The sequence below is a fragment of the Aegilops tauschii genome, chromosome 3 (genome assembly GCF_002575655.3).
Source record: "Aegilops tauschii subsp. strangulata cultivar AL8/78 chromosome 3, Aet v6.0, whole genome shotgun sequence".
Taxonomy (NCBI): Eukaryota; Viridiplantae; Streptophyta; class Magnoliopsida; order Poales; family Poaceae; genus Aegilops; species Aegilops tauschii.
The window spans coordinates 267369159-267379871 of NC_053037.3; positions in this window are offsets into that span (position 1 = coordinate 267369159).

The following is a 10713-nucleotide window of genomic DNA, read 5'->3' on the forward strand; positions in this document are numbered from 1 at the left end:
GCCAAAGCCAAACCAGCGCCGGCGGGACCGCCTGCTCCCGCCTCCCACGGCTGGATGTGCTGCCGCGCACGCATCGTGGCCACATCGCACCCTAAAACTCTGCGCATCTTCCCTGGCTCCTGTTCGTTCCCGTCCGAGGCCTCACCATCATCCTCCGCCTTGGTTCGCTCGCCGCGGCGCCGCCCTTTGGTGTTGTCAACATGGTCAACAACTGAGAGGAATAAGGAGATGACTGTACATGGTGAGGATGACAGTAGGGACCCAGCAACGCGCGCAGTAATTTTGTTTTTTCGGGACGGAGAAGGGTATCAACTGGGTTGTTCAGGAGCTGTGGCCCGTCTAGTACATGACCAGCACAGTTTGTTTTTTTCCTTTATGAAAATGGCTAGCCCAGCTATTTTGTTTTTTGCAGAATAACCAATGTAGGCCTACTTGTTTTCTACGCCCTGCTGGGCCGGAAATCTTTCAAGACGAGGAGGGATACAATTTGCCAGAAAATGGGCTATAAGTAATATTAAATGGGCTGTAAAATGAAAAAAATGCAGCAAACAGGCAATTAGTTCCAAAATACTTTTTTCTGTCGGATTTTGAAATTTTAAATTTCATTGTTTTTGTGCGGGTAAAATTTCATTGGATTTAAATTAAGGTATGTTTAGTTTTTAAATTAATTTGACTCTGGCTAGAAATTTCGGGTTGTATGCTGTTTGGGAGAGATTTGGAGGCGACTTGTGGGTCTACTAGGTTGACGTGTACGAAAGGCTTTGTCAACTTAGTCCACAAACGATTCTAGCAGCAGTGACCGTTGGATGTTAATCCAACGGCTGTGCTGCTTCTTCAATATCTGATCTTCTAGCTCCAGCCGCCCAAACCAGCGCCGGTGGGACTGCCTGCTCCCGCCTCCAGTGGCCGGCTGTGCTGCAGCACAGGCCGCACCGCCGCACCCTACTCCATTGCTGGCCAGGCCATTCCTCTACTCACCCACACCTCCTGTTATTTTCCGACGACGGCAGCCGGACCAGTAAACCCTCATACTCCCCACCGCATGGGCAACCACTGCCGAATCTTCCACGGCTCCGTGTCATTCCCTTCCTAGGCCTCACCGTCGTCCACCGCCCTGGTGCTCTCGGCGCGCCGTGGTCAACGTGGTCAACGAACGACATCCATCGGACGTGGACTGTCCGTGGAGAGGTTGATAGCTGGGTCCACGGCCGCATACAAGGAAATGCCTCCTTATTACGTGCCAAATAATGATTCCTCCACCTGACATCTGGGACCCACCGGAAGGGCCTCTGTATTTTGCGAAAAAATGTTCCCCCTGCTGACAGGTCGGACCCACCAGCTATATCTTCGCACGCAAGGAAGGGCCTCCTTATTACGCACAAAAAAAATGAATACTCCCCCTGCTAGCTGGGACCCAGCATAGTGGGAGGTTGACATGTGGGCCTACTAAGTTGACGGGGACGGAGGGCTTTGTCAACTTAGTCAATATGAACGATTCTAGCTCCAGTGACCATACGATGTCCATCCAACGGCCGTAGTGCTTCTTCAACCTCTGGTATTCTTGCTCCAGCCGCCCAAAGCAGCGCCGGTCGTGCCGCCTGCTCCTGCCTCCCGTGGCCGACTGTGCTGCCGCGGAGGCCTCAACGCCCCCTACTACTCCCACCGCTGGCCAGGCCCTGCGGCGACGGCTGCCTCACACCGCAGCCGAACCAGTGAACCCTCGTACTCCTCTCCGCGTGGGCATCCACTACCGCATCTTCCCCGGCTCCGCGTCGTCCCCTTCCTAGGCCTCACCGTCGTCGACCGCCTTGGTGCTCTCGGCACGGCGTGGTCAATGTGGTCAATGAACGACTTCCATCGGAAGAGTACTGTACATGGAGAGGCTGACAGCTGGGTCCATGGAAGCAGCAAGGAAGTGCCTCCTTATTACGCGCAAAATAATGATTCCTCCACCTGACAGCAGGGACCCACCTGATGGGCCACCATATTTCACAAAAAAAAATGTTTCCCCCCTGACTGCTGGGACCCACCAGCTACATCTTCGCACGCAAGGAAGTGCCTGACAGTCGGGACTCACCCAGTCGAAGAGTACGTAGTGTTGTCATTCTAGTGACGAACGTGTACGTACATACGACCAGTCTGTCTTTAGGCTGCAGCGATGAACCGTGGCCGTGCAAGGAAGGGCACGTGTCGTAGTAGAGGCGCGCACGTAGCATGTACATGTATGTACAGCGGCCAGGGTGCAAGAAAGTAAATACGACCACATACGTACATACAGGCGGGGTCTAGAACGCCTACTCGCGCATACGTACGGCCAGGGCTTGTGTACATGGCTGGGACGGAACAAAATGCGTCGTCGTGTTCATCGGGAGCCAACCGGCTTGGACGGAACAACCGATGGAAACGAGGCCTGGCATACCGCAGAACAGAGGAAACGGCCTTGTGTTCGACCAGCCAGTGTGGAAACGGGATCCTGTTCATCGGGAGGGGTCTGGCGTACCGCAAAATGGAGGAAATGGACTTATATTGGACCTCCTACGGTCGAAACGGGGTCCTGTTGATCGGGAGGGGTGTGGCGTACCGCAAAACGGAGGAAACGGACTTGTGTTGGAGCGCTACGGTCGAAACAGGGGTCCTGTTCATTGGGAGGGGTGTGGTGTACCGCAAAACGTGACTCCACGGGATACCGTTCATCTCCACCGTCGACCACCTCCAGCCTCCACGGACTACTGTTCATCCACCGTCGACCTCCTCCAGCCTCCACCTGCAACTGTTCATCCACGGGCTCCTGTTCATCCAGCCTCCACCGCGCGCTCCTCCACCGGCTACTATTCAACCAGCCCTCTCCACGTGGTCCTGTTCAACCACCCCTCCACGGGCTACTGTTCATCCAGCCCTCCACTGGCTACTGTTCAACCAGCCCTCCACCGGCTAATGTTCAATCAGCCCTTCACGGGGTCCTATTCATCCAGCCCTCAACGGGGTCCTGTTCATCCACCAGCTCGATCGATCGGGGTACTGTTCATCCAGCGGCAATGGCCTCTACTACCACGGGTTCCTGTTCATCCAACCCCCACCGGGAACTGTTCATCCAAAACCCCCAACAACGCTGACTGTTCATCCAGAGGCAGCATCGATCGGCTTCAGTTAGTAGCAGTAGTGAAGGAATTGCTCGATCGGGTTCAGTTAACAGCCATCGATCGATCGCTTGGGTTCAGTAACGCGTAGCCTGTAGTGCAATCGCTCGGGTTCAGTTAGAGCCCAATGCCTCACTCGGGTTCAGTTTGAGCCCAACGCCTCGCACACACGCGCGTATGTACGAGAGAAACGCGCATCGCTCGGCCCCCGACCACCCACCGTAACTGGGAAATCCCCGATATTTTCCTCGCCCTCGCTTCTACCACGGTTTTTCCGTCATGGACGGCCCAAAGAATGTCATGCAGCTGCGTCTCCGGCCCGCCCAGGATGAAAATCCCATTTTCTATCATGATTTTTGTCATAGAAGTAGGACCCCACCACATCTATGATGATACCAGGTTTTGTCACAATTATCATCATAGAAGTGTCATAAGTATGACAGAAAAATTCATTCAGCCCAAAATGTCACGGATGTGTCCTTTTTGTAGTGAGTGGGGGCAGTTGCGACGAAGGTGGGCGGCGGAGCCTGGTCAAAGGACTTGCCTCCCGGTGAGTCTGTGCAGCGGCCTGCTCGCACGCCTCCTGGTCAGCAAGCGTAGCGGTCTGCTCGCACGCCTCCCGTCGACTCACATGCTTGCTCGGATGGCACCTGCCGATGACAAGCGTGACTCCTGGCAGTACATAAACGCCCATGGTTTCTGTGCTCCTCCTGGTGTAGTAATCCTATTAGTACTAGGCAATGGAGTTGACGGCTGACCTTGGGTAGCGGCGACCGAGGGAATTGAACCATGCTCGGCATGGTAGGTAACATTGTCTAGTTACTAAAGCATCCCTCCATTGTTCATCGGTAGTCATTATGGACCGGGGACATGAGGGGAATTTCCTAGGGCTGGAATTCTGGCCGCCAGATATTTCAACTCGAAATGTGGAGGCTCGACTGGTTGGGGTTGGCTAATCTGCATACCATGCACGCCACAAGAAGGACACGAGCCCGGTTTTTTTTGAGGATCAACACGAGCCCGGGTCTGGCTGGTACGTCGTTGGGTGCTACCATTAGAGAATACGAAAGGAATCATTTAAATTGCCAAACGAATCTATATGTATTACAATGCCCATATTTTCCTTGCAAATAGTAATCTCAACATGGTAGTTGATTTATGATGAGTTCTTGAATTAGAGTGAGTTTGTGATATTGTTATCTCAATGTGGATTTCACATTTCATGGTATCCCTAGCAAGTTTTTCATTGCAAATTCAAATTTAAAAGATGAACGGCATGGTGGTGAGAAAACTTTGTATGTATCAAGCATATGACCACACACACACACGAATACAACAACAATCGAGTAAGTATAGTGCATCTATTTTTCCAAACCATGCATGTAAGACACGAATTCAAAAATACTCCCTCTGTTCCTAAATATTTGTCTTTTAGAGATTTCAACAAGTGACTGCATATGGAGCAAAATGAGTGAATCTACACTCTAAAATATGTCTATATACATCCGTATGTGGCAGTCCATTTCAAATCTCTCAAAAGACTAATATTTAGGAACGAAGGGAGGAAAATGTAAGACATGCATGGTCCTCAATTCAATATTTAAAATGAACAGGAAACTGAAACATGGATATTAAGTCTAGTACTACATACATATAAATGTTGTGTTTAGGCGGAGCTATGTAGATTGTCGGGGGTTAACCCCATGACCTTAGATAAAATTGTGAAGCTCTATTTAGGATTGTTTAGATTATACTTTTTGAACATTATATTTGTCCCCACCCTCCCAAACACCGATTGGTTGTGCACCCCCTCCCCGGGAGAATATCATGTGCCCCCACACCTTAGATGCTATATGCTAATACGAGTTGCTTGGAGCTTGTAGATCTGAGATATAGCAGCTCACAGGATGTCTTAATATTTTTACAGGAAACCTTAATGAGTTTGAGAATTGCACAAAATTTGTACAAAAACTACTCAGATGCCCCTGGATCCCATATCCAACGACCTCGAAGCTCGTATCACCATAGCATCTAAGATGAAGGAGGACCTCATATTCTCATGTGTGTAAGAATATCATGTGCTACCACACCTTAGATGCTTTAGTGATACAAGCTCTTCGGAGCCGTTGGATCTATGATCCAACAACTCCTTGGTGGTTCAAATGTTTTTTTGCAGAAAAGCCCCCAAAGAGTTCGGCCACTGCTTACAAGCACAAAGACTACTCAGATGCCATTGGATCTCAAATGGAATGACCTCGAAGCTCGTATCACCGTAGCATCCAAGTTGCAAGAGCACCTGATGTTTTCTCGAACGGGAGAATATGAGGTGCTCCCGCACCGTAGATTCTATGGTGATACGAGTTCCCAGAGATCTAACGGCACATAGAAGGAGGTTTGAATGTTTTTGCAATATATGCCTGAGAGATTTTGGGAATTGCGCAGAAAGTACAAGTACTACGCATGTGGCATCTGATCATAGATCATACAACCTAGATGCTCGTATCACCGTAGCGGCTACTTAAGCTACGGGGAGCACCTAATATGAGCAACTGGGAGCCATTGGATCCAAGATGCAGAGGCACACACGAGGACTGAATGTTTTATTTGCAAAACAAATCTTGGAGAGTTTGGAAATTGTACATAATTACAAAGACTAATCCCAAGCCATTGGATCTCAGTTCCAACAACGTAAAAACTCGTATCACCATAGCATCTAAGCTGCGGGGTGGATGTGATATTCTATGCCGATGTCATTTTTGTTCCTCAACTTGCAAAATACGTGTAACTCATGACGTTACTTGTCTAACCGCGAAAAGTGTTTGTGCAAAAGAACCATCCTACATTGAAATATCGGAACAACACACGGGGGTCCCACTTGTCATTGGTCCAATTTGGACCTAAAACTAACAAATCTGAAAGACGAGATTCGAACTGGCAACCTGGACTACAAAGCGTAAGTCAATAGCCTGAAACAACAATGGTTGTCGGCTTTCTCCCATAACTTGATTTTATACAGTATTACGTTGAGTAGAGTAGAGGGAGTGCCTCGTCAACACATGCATGACCGTTGACTCACTTACCGGTGGATCCCATGTCTGCGATCTCTCTCTCCTCTCCATCGTCTAACCTTTAGACGCACAGGCACACACGAAGAGCGGCGCGAGCTTGCCGTGGTGTTATTATAACTAAAAAAATCTTGGAAATAGAAGAATCGCCAAGAACAAGAGACATTGTGGCTGGTCGAGACGGAGCTAACCACACCTATCCTCCGTGCCACATTAGCATGATGAAGCTGTGTGGCTACTGGGGTGTTTTCGACTGACTGGCTGGGTTCCGAGGTCGAACCATAGGTAGTACGTTTGATACAGTATATTTTTACACGCACATTTTTCCTCCGTGCCGAGATGTGGCACACCCTACCACGCGGTTTCGGGGTGCCTCTAGGGTGGTGCACACATATTTTCTTCCTTGCCAAGACAGGGGACGACCTACCACGCATTTTCTGGGTCCTCCTCAGTCGTAGCGCCGAAGCAAGTAAATGAGTCGTCAAATCACGAAACACCACCTTTCCTGCCGAGTACATCAGTGAAGCACGGTGGCTAGCTAGTTGGGCTAGTGTGACCGATTAGCTAGGCCACCGCCACATTTGTTTTTCCACCCCTTTCTTTATCTCCCTATCGGCAGGTAAATTTAAATGTCCACTTTGGCGCTGCTCTGATCTTTGGGTGCAGCGGGCGCAACAGGATTTTTATTTTTTTGATTGACGGGAGCAGGCATGGTAGCAATTAGTCACAATGACTCCGCCTGTAAAGCCACTTCTCCCTGATGGGAAAAGTCGTCGACTGGTGTTTTCCCATGCTGAAAACCAAAAGATTCACCCCGCTCCTCGGCTGGCTCCCTCCACCTTCCCGTAGATTGCATTGCCTTTCAGCTGTTTCGCCCTTTGCTTCCTCTCCCCATTGCTTCTACCTGGTTCCATGGCGGCGCACCAGATTACGGAGTCCAAGGTGAGGCGCCTGAAATAGGAGCTCCAGTCCAAGGATGTGGAGCTCAGGGCCAATGATATGGAGCTCCATGAGCTCAAGGAGGAGAGGAGTGCCATACTCCTCCTTTATGTGCGGGAGTTCACGGAGCTTCGAAAGCGGTAGGCGTCCACAACAAAGATGCTCGAGGCATCGGCGGCATTGCTGCAGAAAGCGAGAGATACGATAGGCGGTCAGGCGAGCCGGCTGGAGCGCGAGCGGGGCGATCGTGACGAGGTCCACGATTGCCTCAGCCACTTGGTGGGCCATGTTGCCTGATACGTCTCCAACGTATCTATAAATTTTTATTGTTCCATGCTGTTATATTATCAATCTTGGATGTTTTATAATCATTTTATAGGCATTTTATATCAGTTTTTGGTACTAACCTATTGACATAGTGCCAAGTGCCAGTTGCTATTTTCTGCATGTTTTTACATCGCAGGAAATCAATATCAGAGGGAGTCCAAACGCAACGAAACTCCACGGAGATTTTGTTGGACCAGAAGGAACGTAATGGGCCCTGGCTGCGCCTGGGGGGTGCCCGAGGGGGGCACAACCCACCAGGGCGCGCCAGCAAGCCCAGGCGCGCCCTGGTGGGTTGTGCCCACCTCGGGTGCCCCCGGACCACCTCTTTGCTCTATAAATACCCCAATATTCCAGAAACCCTAGGGGAGCCGACGAAATATTCATCCAGCCGCCGTAAAGTCCGGAACCACCAGATCCAATCTAGACACCATCTCGGATGGGGTTCACCACCTCCATTGGTGCCTCTCCGATGATGCATGAGTAGTTCTTTGTAGACCTTCGGGTCCATAGTTAGTAGCTAGATGGCTTCCTCTCTCTCGCTAAATTCTCAATACAATGGTCTCTTGGAGGTCCATATGACATAACTCTTATGCGGTGTGTTTGTTGGGATCAATGAACTTTGAGTTTATGATCAGATCTATCTTTTTATATCCATGAAGGTTATTTGAGTTTCTTTGATCTCTTATATTCATGATTGCATATAGCCTCATATTTCTTCTCCGATATTTGGGTTTTGTTTGGCCAACTTGATCTATTTATCTTGCAATGGGAAGAGGTGCTTTGTAGTGGGTTCGATCTTACGATACTTGATCCCAGTGACAGAAAGGGAACCGACACGTATGTATCGGTGCTACTAAGGATAAAATGATGGGGTCTATCTCTACATAGATAGATCTTGTCTACATCATGTCATTGTTCTTATTGCATTACTCCGTTTCTCCATGAACTTAATAGACTAGATGCATGCTGGATAGCGGTCGATGTGTGGAGTAATACTAGTAGATGCAGGCAGGAGTTGGTCTACTGATCTTAGATGTGATGCCTATATAATGATCATTTCCTGGATATCGTCATGATTATTCGAAGTTCTTTCAAATGCCCAACAGTAATTTGTTCACCCACCATTTGTTATTTTTCTCGATAGAAGCCACTAGTGAAACCTAAGGCCCCTGGGTCTTCTTTCTCATATATTTGCCTTTGCGATCTACCTTTTCCTTGCATTTATTTTTAGATCTACTAAATCAAAAATACAAAAATACTTTGTTGCACTTTATTTTATTTGCGATCTATTTATTCAATCTATTATAACTTTATCCCGTCCGCGCACCGTTTTTGGCGCCATTACCCGAAAGGGATTGACAACCCCTTTTACACGTTGGGTTGCGAGTGGTTGTTATTTGTGTGCAGGGCCTGTTTACGTTGTGTTGCTTGGTTGTCCTACTGGTTCGATAACCTTGGTTTCATATCAGAGGGAAATACCTACCGCCGCTGTGCTGCATCATCTTTGGGGAAATACTGACGTAGCTTCAAGCGACATCAAAAGGAATTTCTGGCGCCGTTGCCGGGGAGGATCTTCAACATATGCCAGGTTCCTAATCACAAATATCATCTCCTCACAATTTACATTATTTGCCATTTGCCTCTCGTTTTCCTCTCCCCCACTTCACAAAAATTTACCGTTTTATTCGCCTCTCTTTTTCCGTTCGCCATTTTCTTGCCGGATCTGTTTTTGAGCGCAATCTTGTTGTGTGGTCATCATGACACAAGAGAACACCAAGTTATGTGATTTCTCAAATATCAACAACAATGATTTTATTGGCACTCCAATTGCTCCTCCCGCCACTAGTGCGGAGTCTTGTGATATTAATATTGTTTTACTGAATCTTGTTATGAAAGATCAATTTTCCGGTACTCCTAATGAGGATGTCGCGTCCCATCTTAATACCTTCGTGGAATTATGGGATATGCAAAAGAAAGAAATGTGGACAATGATGTGGTGAAGATGAAATTATTTCCGTTTTCTTTGCGTGATTCTGCAAAAATTTGGTTCTCTTCTTTGCCTCACAATAATATCGATTCTTGGAATAAGTGTAAAGATGCTTTTATCACTAAGTATTTTCCGCCCGCAAAAATTATTTCCCTTAGAACCCAGATCATGAATTTCAAGCAACTTGAACATGAGCATGTTGCACAATCTAGGGAAAGGATGAAAATGATGCTAAGGAATTGCCCAACTCATGGGTTAAATTTTTGGATGATCATACAAAATTTTTATGCGGGATTGAATTTTGTTTCTCGTAATCTTTTATATTCCGCCGCGCGTGGTACTTTTATGGAAATTACTTTGGGTGAAGCCACCAAATTGCTTGATAATATCATGGAAAATTATTCACAATGGCATACCGAAAGGGCTCCTACTAGTAAAAATGTTAATTCGGTTGAAGAAATTTCTTCTTTGAGTGAAAAAGTTGATGCTCTTATGAAATTGGTTGATAGTAGAAGTGCTCCTATTGATTTTAATGATATGCCTTTGTTTACTTTGATTGAGCAAAATAGTGATGCCATAGATGTGAATTTTACTTCTCGAAATAATTTCAACAACAATGCTTATAGAGGTAATTTTAATCCTAGGCCTTTTCCTAGTAATTCCTCTAAATTATGGAAATTCCTATGGAAACCAGTCTTAAAATAATAATAGGAACATCTCTGATCTTGAGAATAATATTAAAGAATTTATCAACACACAAAAGGTTTTCAACACTTCCATAGAAGAAAAGTTGAGTAAGATTGATGATTTGTCTAGAAGTCTAGAAGTGTTGATAGAATTGCTCATGATGTTGAAAATCTCAAGATGAAATTGTTTGTGCCTAAAGTAGATGAATCAATTAAAGATCTTTATGTTTCTATGGATGGAAGTAATAAAAGAACCGCTATGCTTGGAGCTAAAAGAGAATTTTTAGAAAAAGCGTTTTCTAGTGATTTCTTTCCCAAAAGTGATGAAGATCTTAAAATGATTGGTGTTTCCCCTATTGATTCTTTGTTTAGTAAAGTTAAGATTGATGAAAAAGGGACTGAAGAAGAGTCAACTTTAGTTAGAAGGCGTCCCAATATTTCGGAGGGTGAAAATCTTATTGAGAAAATTGATGAAAGTGGGTTTGGAGAGGTCAAAACTTTCACTAGTGATGTGCCCACTCTTTTGGATTACAAAGACTTTAATTATGATAGTTTCTCTTTGATTGATTGTA